Below are 13,752 nucleotides of genomic sequence, written 5' to 3' on the forward strand. Positions count from 1 at the left end.
TACAAGGACTGAACTCCCCTGCACTTCCCGAGTGTTCTCCTGTCCCTACTGCATCCTCCAGAGAAACCAGTCCCATGCCCATGTCTGGCAGTACTGGAAGGAGCTGCAGCCCCTGTGATTCTGGTCAGGCTGGGCTCCTCCTGAGAGATGGGCATGCAAAAGGCCCTGGCAGACCCTCAGTCTACTCTGGAGAAGGCAAGCTGCTGGCAGAGAGGCTAGATGAGGTAGAAAAAGCTAAATTTGAAGCTACAGTGACAGCAGCATCATGGGTTCTCCATAATCAAAGTGGCCAAGGTACCAGGAGATGGGGAGGCTGAAGGACCAGAGGCAGCCCATAACATGTGGCCGACACAGCTCATTCTACTGCTCTTGGATTCAGCTTCTTCTCCCTCCCAGTGCTTCCTACGTTTCCAACCCTTCTTGTTCATCTCCGCCCTGCATCTTTTCTTCTCAACCTGTTGTCTTTTTTTCTGTTACAAAGAAAAGGTATTTTATTTTAAAACTTTTCATAGTCTTCTAAGTACCAGGCACTGTACTAAGCTCCTTTAAGGAAAAAGACTTTATTTTCAGAGCAGTTTTAGGTTCACGGCAAAATTAAGCAGAAAGTACAGAAAGTTTCCATATACCCCTGACCCCCACACATGCACAGCCTCTCCCATGATCACCATCTTGCACCAGAGTGGTGCATTTGTTATAAACGATGAGCCTATATGAATGCGTCATTGCACCCAAAGTCCACAGTTTACACGGACTGGTGGTAAGTCACTGACATAAGATTCACTCTTGGTGTTGTACATTCTGTGGGTTTGACAAGCGCATAAATGACATGTACTAATCTTTGTAATATCACACAGGATAGTTTCGCTGCCCTAAAAATCCTCTGTGCTCCAACCAGTCATCCCTCCCTTTCCACCAGCCCTGTCAACCACTGATCTTTTTACTATATCCATAGCTTTGCCTTTTCCAGAATGCCCTACAGCTGGAATCATACGGTATGTAGCCCTTTCAGATTGGCTTCTCTCACTTAGTGTATGCGTTTACGTTCCCTTCATGATTTTTCATGGTTTGGTAGCTCCTTTCTTTTTAGTCCTGAATAATATCCCATTGTCTGGATATACCACAGTCTCTTTACCCCGTTGTTTTTAAAGACATCCTGTATCCTCTCCCCGTAGCTGGTGTGTTTTCTCAGGCTCTGTGCCCTGCTAATTAGGCACCTCTCCTCATGCATAGTCCAGGCAATGTCATCATTAGGAGCTTAGGTTCTCAATCTGAATTCTCTGCTCAGACCTGGGCTCTAAAGCTTGTTCCTTTGGCAAGCCATTTAATCTCTCTTTACTTCAATGTCTCAATCTCCAAAATGAAGGATAAAACAATCACTTTCCTCATAAGGCAGTGATACTAAATGAAGTAGTAGCTATAAAGAACTTAGCACAGGGCCTGGCTCCTTGCATGTTTAGAGGTGTCAATTTTGACTTGTTTTTAGGAGGCCAAAAAAATTGTTGGTTTAATTTTCTTCTACACTCTGAATGATATGATTCTGAGACTTCTGAAAGTTATTACATGTGTCTACCATGTTATTGCATATGAACAAATAATTTACAAAATCGTATATTGTCACCTAGCAACATTGCAGTAACAGAGAACAGAACAGAGAACCTGTTTTGTTATTCAAAACATTAAATTTTATATGGATTCAAAATAACATTTCCATGCCAGAGCAATGCTAATAATAAAATTGAATTCACACCCAAGGAAAGAGTTAATGAACCTAAAGACGTGCCATAATTTACCAGACGTATGCTGTGCTTCAGAAACCAATTATAACCTATTTCGATGTCTTGTAGACATGGCCCAGGTGTTCACATCAAATCAATAATCAGAAAATGCCATTTAGGCCCCATCAACATTTCCCACTGGAGCTCTGCTAGCGCTGACTTCAAGGAGAAAAGCAGCCTCCCTTCTTTGCAGCTGAAAAGTCTTCTTGAAATATGTCTGAGTGAATGCATTCAATGGCATCTCTTGCAAATAAATAGCTAAACAGAAAAGTATTCTGTGGATGGCATGCCACTTCAGGACTGTGGATCAACCTTATAAAAATATCGGCTATAAAACATTTGCTATGCACCCTGACAGGAAATGCGGGACTGAATAATAATTGTTTAATTTGTTGGGGATGGCTATAAAGAACATCTCTCTAGGGCATCAGGACCCTGAAGAGTTAGTGAATAAAACTGTCTAGCCTCTGGGAGTCCAGCAAACGTATTATAGAGGTCTAGGAAAATTTGAACATTAAAAAGCTCTTTCTGACTCCTCAATGACTAATTCAATTCATTCTTAGAGAGCCTAATTACTCACATTGTATGTGAAGAAATGGAAAGAACGCACCAAGATTACTGAAAGGCAATTATCTCTTTACACAGAAAAAAAAATCGTCTGTGGCACCTATAAAGCTTACCGAGAGAATGTACTGATGTGCCAAACGTCGAGAGGGCAGAATCGAGTTGAAAACACATCCTTTGAATAAATGAAGAGCATGCAGTTGAGTGACAGAGAGTGGTCAATGAATAGTGCACTTAAAACTGGAAATGAATTGGTCAATTAGCAAGAAGATTACTGTTTGCCAGATTTAGGCTTATTTAAAGAACAGATCACTGCAGCCTCATTTGCAGGAGTAGGCAGTATTTCCAGGGGAATGAATACTTGAATGTGCAGTGGCTCGATTACTGAACAACAGTTATGAAAGAAGACAATAGTGGTAACTAAGGAGTGAGATCCATGTTATTTTAGAGGTTGTTACTGAAGCCAAAGAAGGATTGCACTTTTGATATGAAGCTGATTTTGAGTCTTCATCTGAGTCAAGGATATGTAGAGGCAGAATTGGTGATTGTCTGCATGGTAAAATTTTAAGGGGCACAAGGAAGATCTTTATTCCAAACACCTCTTAAACTTAGTATACTGCCTGACATCTTCACTGGTATTTATACCAACTAGAGATTTCTTTAAGTTTTCATATGTTCTCATATCAAAGAGTGTACTCATCTTGAGAGCACGGATAACTGCCTACCAGTCCTGCATGCCTTATGGTGAATTAGTTCATGTATACTTAATGCCTTCTAGTACCTAAGATAAGGTAAACTGAGGTAGCAGAAGATTTCATGAGGGTTTAATGGGGCACAAGAGATAATTTTTGATCATGAGAAACATTAAAAACAAGCTAGTCTGGGTGGACTTCCATCATGGGAACTTCAGTCCACCAGGTTAGAACATGCAGTGAGAAAATACATTGTAAGGATACGCACAGACCTGAGAGAACTGAGGAAGAAGAATGTGGCATTGAGATGGATGCATGGGTTTCAAAAACAAATTGCAACAACTTACAACTTGTTCTATGGCCACCTCTACAAACTTAGAGTATGAGACGTAAAAACCAGGCAAAAGGGGATGATACAAATCTTTTAGGCAACTCCCTACCCTGATTTTACCCTTAATATTAGAGTGTAGTGTTAAGTTTACTTAGGAGACTCACACAAAATGCCACAGCTGACTGGTAGATTTGAGGTGCAAGTCTCTTGATTTCCAGGGTTCTCTTCCTAAGACTGTTCATGAAAGTTACCATGGTCCCTCCCCTCATCCCCACCAGCATTTTACATAAGCCATTTCTCTGATGATCATTCTTGGATATGTGACTCTCTGCCAAGCCACTGTAATCATCTGAGAAAATAACACCAAAATCTTAAAAAAAAAAAAAAAAAATCCATGCAACCTGAAATTTCCACCGAGTTCTCAAGCTTTCTCTCTCACTCACTGGGGACATTTTTAGTTTTCCTTGCTCTGCAGCCTGCCAAGTATCCACAAGTATCCAGGATACCTAACCACAAATGGGAAAGACAGTCCAGTCTAATCAGACACTCAACCTAATCCCATTCCCAGGCAGCCTTGGAGCCATCACCAAGCCCTGAAAGTTCAGGGTCAAGTCTTTTGAAAAACAGCATGTAAGGCTCAAAACCCTCATGTACTGCTGTGCATCCTGCTTAAAAGCCTTCAGAAAGACTGCCAGCAAAGCTAGGAACACAGGAACTATTGTTTTAAACAGAGAGATTAGTTCTTCAAATAACACCAACCAATGTTCTCCTGAAAAGGTGTGTTCCTTTAAGAAATTTCTCTATTTAGAAATTCCTTACAGCCTTTATTCCTTCTCTTATTTACTTTTTCACTTCCTACTCTTTTTGCATGAATTCCACAAACATTGATGCAGAATATCCTGTGCTAGACACTGGAATACGAGTGTCGATGTGGAGATAAATAGAGAGAAAATAGTTTCTGCTTTGTGGGAGTTAACCGTCTATGCAGAAAAGTAAGGTGTGTAGAGAGAGAATTAAAATACAACATTATAAATGCTAGAGCAAGAAAGGAATTCGAGGTAGGAACAGGTATTAGCTTCCCGGAGAGAGTCAGCGAAGCTGCACTGAAGTGATGTTTAGTGTGAGTCTCTGAGGAATCCGGCTGGCTTTGAAATGCTTGTTTTATCTGGTCTATCTATTCTCTCCCCCACACTGTTAACGGTATCTTTTAGGGTGTGTGCCTGGCTCAGACTCGCTTCTTAAAGAATCCATCCCATCCACGTTTCTGGAGGGAATAGCAGTCCCCACCCTCTCCGTTCCAGCCACAGATGTCTGACCCACTGAACTGGTCTGATCTCACTGGGCTGAATAAACAGAGTTAGAGACAGAGAGGAGGAGGAAATTGAGCTGAAGGACCACCAGGCCTTCCACCACATGGGGACAGCCACAAAAAGAAGGTGATGAACAAGTGTGAAAGAGTAGAATGCAACAGACACACAGGGAGAAGCAGAGAGGCAAAGCCACCAGGCACCTCATTTAGAGAGTTGAGAAGAGCCTCCTGTGATGCCCGCCTGTTGTTCCAGCAACTGAGCTCAGAATGCTCTTTTTTTTTTTTTTTTTTTTTTTGAGATGGAGTCTGGCTCTGTCGCCCAGGCTGGAGTGCAGTGGCGCCATCTCGGCTCACTGCAAGCTCCACCTCCCAGGTTCACACCATTCTCCTGCCTCAGCCTCCCGAGTAGCTGGGACTACAGATGCCCGCCACCTCGCCCGGCTAGTTTTTGTATTTTTTAGTAGAGATGGAGTTTCACTGTGTTAGCCAGGATGGTCTCGATCTCCTGACCAGGATACTCCTTTTAAAGAGATTCTTGTTTCCCTTGAACTTCTGTGAATGGGTTTCTGTTCTCTGCAACTAAAACATTTATTGACTTTCAATTTTTTTTAAATTCTTTTTTATTTCCATAGGTTTTTGGTGAACAGGTGGTATCTGGTTACATGAGTAAGTTCTTTAGTGGTGATTTGTGAGATTTTCGTGCACCTATCAACTGGATACACTGAATCAATTTGTATACACGGAATCCAATTTGTAGTCTTTTATCCCTCACCCACTTCCTATCCTTTCCCCCTCCCTGCCCTGAGTTCCCAAAGTCCATTGTATCACTCTTATGCCTTTGCATCCTCATAGCTTATCTCCCACTTGTAAGTGAGAACATACGAGGTTTGGTTTTCCATTCCTGAGTTACTTCACTTAAAATAATAGTCTCCAATCTCATCCAGGTTGCTGCGAATGCCATTAATTCAGTCCTTTTTATGGCTGAGTAGTATTTATATATATTATATATATGATAACTGAGGTATATATATGTATATGATAATATATGATATAGATGATATATATATGTCACAGTTTATCCACTCATTGATTGATGGGCATTTGAGCTGGTTCCACATTTTTGCAATTGTGAATTGTGCTGCTATACATATGTGTCAGAAAGTATCCTTTCATATAATGACTTCTTTTCCTCTGGATAGATACACAGTAAAAATACCTGACATCAAGTATTACCTGATATCCGGTACATCAAAACTTTACTTTATAATAGACTTCCATACTTTACCCAAAAAAAACCACAAAACTGACAATGATGGGAGTTCAACAGGAAGACAAGAAGAATCACATCAGAAAGCACCACTGGATAAAGCAGGGGAAAGAGGATTAGGGAGAGAGGACAGTGCTGAACAAGGTGAAGGTACTGCAAGAAAATGGTCATGCGTAGTAGGACCATTCTGTAAAGGGTGTTTTGAAATGTTCAGTAACAACAGGTGAAGTCAGGTTTTTCTCCATATACTATAGCTTTGGGTGGTTTCCATTTCCTTCTTTATTGTTTTCCAAATATTCTACAATGAGCATGCATTTTGTATTCAGACAAAAAAACATGCATTATTTTAAAAAATTAGAAATAATCGTCTGACACCTGTTAATTAATTAAAATTTGTAAAGAGCTAAACTAACAAAACACAACATAATTTATCTCCACAGAGTAATTAGAGGCTACTCCACTGAGGCATAAGCTTTGGAATGAGAGCCGAAGTCTTGAGGGCAGGGAAGTTGCCCAATGTGGAGTGAAGAGGGAAGAGGTAGCTAGAGCAACCCTGCTCAGGATGCCCACGGCCTGGGCTCTGGGGAGCAGGCTGCAGTACTTACAATGGGAGCCCGTGGGCCTTGCTCCTGTCTCCATGGACACTCCAAACTCTGCCAACACTTTTGTCGTCTGAAGTCCTGGTTGCCTTCCCCCAGCAAGCCCAGGCTGCAGGGTTGCTCTGCCTTCTCTAGGCTGCTATGGACTTCTCCTTGACTTAGCCAGAGGGAAGGAGGGCACAAACACACTTCAGAAAATGGTACAAGGCCAGGGGACGGACTCTTCCTCCAAATTATTGACAAATTGAGGGCTGGGAACAGTTTACCTCCTTTTTGTCATTTAATGGTTACAGCAATCCTGTGAAAGTGGATACTGCCCTCATTTGGGGTACTGTCCTCATTTTGCATAAGAAGAAAGTGAGGTTGATGCCACTGAGGCAGGAAAAAGGGTCTGGAGGCAGGGAACATAAGTCCAATTCACACTTCAGCTATGACAGGAAGTAGCCTCTTCATAGGGCATATGCCCAGTAAATGATTTTGTTAACTCCTTTTCATTTACATAAGGCGTATATCAAGTAACCAATGGAATCCTTTAGAGGGTATTCAAACCCCAAAAAATTCTGTAATGGGGCCTTCGAGCCCCTATGCTTGGGTCCACTCCCACACTGCGGAGTGTACTTTCATTTTCTCTGCTTTTGTTGCTTCACTCTTCCCTTGCTTTGTGTGTTTGTTCAATTATTTGCCCAAGACGCCAAGAACCCAGACACCCTCCACCAGTAACACCACTGGTTTTGAAAATGGCCCGACTGTCCCATAAAACTAATGTTTATGGTTTCTTTAAAAGAGTTAAAATTGACCTTTTCAGTCTTAAAACTTAAAAAAGTTACATTTGTCTTACCTAAGTTCCTTTCTCAGGAAATCAAGCATTAGGCCTCCCAGATAGTATCAAGAAACTAAAACTTGCCACATCACCTCATGCAGACAATGAGACGCCAGACCCCTTAACCCATCATGATTGCCTGATGGACCACCTGCTTCCTGTGAACCAACTTCTCTTCCTCACCCCTCCCTAATTCCTGTTTTCCCACACATGGTTACATTTAGCCAGTCAGGGGGATGAATTTGAGACTGATGTCCCATCTCAGCTGTGGCACCTGATTAAAGCTGCTTCCTTGGCAATACTTGTTGTCTAAGTGATTGGCTTTCTGTGTGGCAAGTGGCAGGACCTAGACAGAACCCCTGGTGTTTTGGTAACAATTTGCCAAGGCTAACTGCTAGAAAGGGTCACAGCTGAGATTCAAACCCAGGTTTTCTAACTAAGAAGCTGTAGTCCTGACTTACCACCAGCAAGCCCTTTCCAAAGCACCCATCATGGCACCCCTAGTTTCCTAAGGCCACTGCCCACTGGAACTGAGACAAAGATCCCCAAATGGAAAATACCTCTATGATGCCATGTCTAATGATCAGCAGCTTTTTCTCTGCAATCAGAACTGAGGCATAAAGTTCTTCATAGTACACAAGTGAAAACAGAGAAAAATCCCTGAGTCTGATTATATCCAAGTATTTTGGAGTGCAAAAAATGCCATATCACAGTGTTGCCATAGGAGGGATCCAGTTACTGTGGATTATCAGACATCCATGGCTCACTTTGTATTTGGTTTTCCAAGTTACCACTGATGAAACTGTCCACATCAGTAAAAAAGATTGCAAGTGTTTAAAAGTTAATTTTTATTTAATTTAAATTTTTGTTTAATTTAAAAAGCAGGAACTTATGGTTTCCTAATAGGAAATAAATCAAATGATTTTTTAAGATGCCAGGCATCACTGTAGTCCTATCATTACAGACCAAAGAGAAGAACAAATAAAATAAATGAGAGTTACACACTTGGGGTTGAGGAAAAGAATAAAAGGAAATCCATTATACCTTCTCTCCCTACCCAGCCTGAGGACCCCAGGGTCAAGGACAGTCTAAGTAAGGGATGCAGAAGGTTTGTTTTGTGTTGGAAAGTAGAGAAGAGGAATCAATAATAGCACCTGCACTCCCCACTCCTCCACTCCACTCTCAGGGCCCAGAGAACCACCCATCCACAAACAGCTGTCTACCTGCACTCAGCAGGGTGAATTATCATCTTTCTGCCATCCCAGGATGACCCTTATATGGTCATGGAATTGTCAGAGGCATCTCTTTGCATGAAGGCATTGTTACCGTCTGTTATTTACAATCAAATAAATTCCAAAAATGGAGCCATATGTGGATAATGTGATTGAGTAAGTATCATGATCTTTTCATACCTGCCCCAGCCTATACTGGGCTAATGATTGTGGTGGTGTCTCTAAGCTTAACAACAGCTTATTAGACAAGGTTCTCTAGACAGACAGAAGCAATAGGGTATAGATAAAGTCATAGATATAGACATTTGTTATAAAGAAATGGTTCATATGATTATGGAGGCTGAGAAGCCCGGCATTCTGCCATCTGTAAGCTGAAAATCCAGGAAAGTCAACGGTGTAGTTCCAGTCTGAGTCCAAAGGTCTGGAAATAGAAGAACTGATGGTGTGAGTTCTAGTCCAACTCTGAAGACCTGACAACCTGGACAGCCAATGGTGTAAGTGCTAGTTGGAAGGCAGGAGAAGATGGACGCCTCACTCAAGCAGTCAGGCAGAGACAGAACTCAAACCTCTCCCACCTCTTTGTTTTTTCAGGCTCTCAATAGATTGAATGGTGCTCACCCACATGGGCGTTGGGGTAGGAAGGGCAATCCACCTTACTCAGCCCACCAATTCAGATGCTCACTTATTCTGGAAACACCCTCAAAGATACATCAAGAGATAATGTTTAACCAGATATCTGGGAACACCATGGCCTAGTTAAATGGACACATAAAATTGACCATCACAAACAGTTTTAGCCACCACTAGAATTAACACTGAACAATTCCAGTTCCTAAGTGCAGAACTGGGATTCAGATCACATATATCTTCCTGGGAAAGAAGGGCACACTCCAAGACGGAGGCATCATCCAAGGGTAAATCCCTGCTAGGTTCGAAGAACCAGGGACTAGGGAGGAAGTGATGATAATGACAACAAATACTAATACAAATAACAATAGCAGGGCAGGCATGGTGGTTCATGCCTGTAATCCCAGAACTTATAGAGGCTGAGGTGAGAGGCTCACTTGAGGCCAGGAGTTAGAGACCAGCCTTGGCAACATAGCGAGACCCCTGTCCCTATGAAAATAAAAAATTAGCCAGGTGTAGTGGCCTGCACCTGTATTCCTAGCTATTCTGGAGGCTGAGATGGGAGCATCGCTTGAGCCCAGGTGTTCTGCGCTGCAGTGAGCTACGACTGTACCACTGCACTTTAGCCTGGGTGACAGAGCGAGACCATGTCTCTTAAAGAAAAAAAAAAAAAACCAGTAGCAATAAATCTGCATTAAGTACTCACTATAGGCCAGAGACTGTTATCAGCTTTATGTCTTCTTATTTCTATTCACATCAGTTATAGAAGCAGGCTTATTATTATTATGTGTTTTATATGATTATAACATTCACCATCTTAACCATTTTTAAGTGTTGAGTAGCATTAAGTATATTCACATTGTTGTGGAACCGATCTCTAAAAACAGGTATTTAATGATTAATATAATTTAATAATACATATTACTATGTATTACATAGTTTATTATGATGTATGTTATACATGAGGATATTGATGCCAAGAGTGGCTAATAAGTGATAGCCGCGAGATTTAAACTCACAGCACCAATGTTCTCTCCTTTTAAAGAGATTGGTCATCAACTCTTTCCAGTGGAAAAGTGAAAAAGAAACTGTTGGTAAAATGGGATGGCTTGGGAAATTCAGTATTTCCTGCATTCTAATTTGACTCACTTAAACTCCAGGGAAGGACTGGTAGGAAATGTTCCCTCCTGAGGGGACGTGAGCCTTGCCAGGACTCGCGACTCCACAGGACCACTCCGCCCCTGGTTGGGAGAGTGTGCAGGCATGGTGAGGGTCTCGGGTGGTCCTCTCCTGCTGCTTGCTAGCCCGGGCTGCGCCCCTTCCAGTTCCCCGCTGTGCTTCCTCTGGATGGGAGAAGCTGGCAGCTCGCTGCATTACCAAACTCTTCTGAACAGTTTCACATTTTAGGCCAGCAACATTCGAGTTCCATCTGACTGAGAACTTCACGCTGACCTTGAGACTGCCGTGGTCTTTGGGGACTGCCTACCTCCTAGGGTTCCAGTTCTCCTCCAATTGCTCATCAACTAAAGCTCTCAGAAGAGCAAATAGAGTCCAGCCTCAGATCCCATGACTGAAAAACGACTTCAAATTCGTTCTCTCACACACAGGGGAATATAACCGAGTATAACCGAGAATATAACCAGTATAACCGAGGAAGAAACAACTACTGAAAGATTCTAGTTCACTTACAACCAGCCCTAGCAAAAGTACTGAGCTCTCTAGTGGATATTGCTTGTTGTGGCTTTATTTATTCCAGTTATCAGATGAGAGCTTTGGTTTGCGTTTTTTAAATTTATTTATTTATTTTTATTTATTTATTTATTTTTGAGACACAGTCTCCCTCTGTCGCCCAGGCTGGAGTGCAGTGGTGCGATCTCGGTTCACTGCAAGCTCCACCTCCAGGGTTCACGCCATTCTCCTGCCTCAGTCTCCCGAGTAGCTGGAACTACAGGCGCCGGCCACCAAGCCCGGGTAATTTTTTTTTTGTATTCTTAGTAGAGACCGTGTGAGCCAGAATGGTCTCGATTTCCTGACCTCATGATCCGCCCACCTCTGCCTCCCAAAGTGCTGGGATTACAGGCATGAGCCACCGCACCCGGACTTTTTTTTGCGGGGGCGGTGGGGAGATCTCCCTTTTGTAGAGTGCCAATTATTTGTCAAATACATTTTTAAAAATAATTTGATTTTGATATTATAAGGCAATGCATAATTGGAAAAAAAAAAAAAACCTGAAAAATGCCAAAATAGAACAAAAACAAATCCTCCTACCCAGAGGTAACTGTTAAATATCTGTATTCAAAGATCTATTGCACAACAATGCGAATATACTTCACATTATTGAGCTGTACACTTAAAAATTATTAAGATGGTAAGTTTTGTTATGTTTCTTACAATTTCAAATGTTTAAAAATGCACTTTCCACCACACGGTTCTTTCAGAGATTATATTCCATATGTTTCAAATATCAACTTTGCCCCTAAGGGACAGATAATTCATTTCCTCAAAAAGATCTGCTAGGTAGAAAACAGAAAAAATCAACACAAGTACTTCAGAAGAGAAAAATGAATGTCTCCTCTTTACATGGAACTCTTTGGGTACTTTGCCATTAATGATCACCAACTGTGTAATACCAAAGACCTGCACCGTCACAACCCATCTCATTAAAAGCATTCTAATTTGAAAGTCATGCTTTTATAAATGCATATGTAAATGAAATGGAATTGAAGAACTGCTACAGCCCTTTGCACATGTTTAGCATCTATTTCTTTGCCTCAAGAGCTTGCGTATAAATGACAAGGTGAATAAATTTGCAAGGAGATGCCAGCTTTGTAAGCTTCCCCCAGAATTATTTCTTTACCACAGTTGCAGAAATCATTCCATCAATGGTAACACTTGCATAATTTCCCCATCAAAGATTACATTCATTTAAAAATTTAATCCCCAAAATATGTCATCATCGGAATATCCTTCTTCAGTGAAGTACAGCAAGAAATATTTCTTTCTGCATTTCATTATGAAAACAGAATCTAGAAGATTCTACAATTTATGACAAAATAACATAGTAAGCTTTCTAAAATGTGACTTAATCCTGATACATTTCTTCAAATACTTGGCAATACTGGTATATTTACACCAGTATCTCCTGTCCAATAAACAGATTTTAGTTTGTCACTTCGTTTTCAACTAATAGTTCAGCTATTTTTATTACAGCAGGAAAAACAATGGCATATTGTCTCCTCAATGGCATACGACTTTTTAAAAAAAGAAGTATTGTATTATTCCTTTATCATGCTGCTGATAAAGACATACCCGAGATTGGGAAATTTATAAAGGAAAGAGGTTTAATTGACTCACAATTCAGCATGGCTGGAAAGGCCTCAGGGAACTTACAATCACAGCAGAAAGGAAAGCAAACATGTCCTTCTTCACATGGCAGCAGCAATGAGAAGTACTGAGCAAAAGAGGAAAACGCCCCTTACAAACCCATCAGATCTCATGAGAACTCACTCACTATCATGAGAACAGCATGAAGATAACCTCCTCCGTGATTAAATTACCTCCCACCGGGTCCCTCCCACAACATGTGGGGATTATGGGAACTACAATTCAAGATGAGATTTGGGTGGGGACACAGCCAAGCCATATCAAGTATGCTTAGATTTAGCTTTTGTTTGTTTCTTTTTCTTTTTTATTGATACATCATATGTACATATTTATGGGGTGTATGTGATATTTTGATACAGGTATATACAACGTGTAATGTACAATGATCAAATCAGGATAATTAGAATAGCCATCACTTCAAACATTTATCATTTCTTTTATGAACATTCCATGTCTTTTCTTCCAGCTATTTTGAAATAAATTATTGTTAACTGTAGTTGCCCTACTCTACTATTGAACATTAGAACTTATTCCTCCTATTTAACTGTATGTTTAATATCCATTGGCCTTTCTTTATACCCTCTTTTTCACCCTCCCAGGCTCTGGTAACCAACATTCTACTCTCTACCTTCATAAGGTAAATTGTATTAGCTCACACATTTGAGTGAGAACATGTGCTATTTGTCTTTCTGTGCCTGGCTTATTTCACTCAACGTAATGCCCTCCAGTTCCATCCATGTTGCCACAAAGGACAGAATTTCATTCTTTTTTATGGCTGAATATATTCCATTGTGTATAGGTACCACATTTCCCTTATCCATTCATCCACTGATGGACACTTAGGTTAATTCCATATCTTGGCTATAGTGAATAGTGCTGCAGTAAACATGGCAGGGGGATGCAGAAATCCCTTTGGTATACTTTTCTTTCCTTTGGAAAAATATCCAGCGTTGAAATTGCTGCATCATATGGTAATTCTATTTTTAGTTTCTTGAGAAACCTCCATACTGTTTTTAATAATGGCTGTACTAATTTACATTCCCACCAACAGTGGGTGAGAGTTTTCTTTTCTCTGCATCTTTGCCAGCATTTGTTATTTTTTTGTCTTTTTGATAACAGCCATTTTTACTGGAGTGAGATGTCTCATTGTGA

This window comes from Mandrillus leucophaeus, unplaced genomic scaffold (assembly GCF_000951045.1).
Source record: "Mandrillus leucophaeus isolate KB7577 unplaced genomic scaffold, Mleu.le_1.0 Scaffold256, whole genome shotgun sequence".
NCBI classification, from domain to species: Eukaryota; Metazoa; Chordata; class Mammalia; order Primates; family Cercopithecidae; genus Mandrillus; species Mandrillus leucophaeus.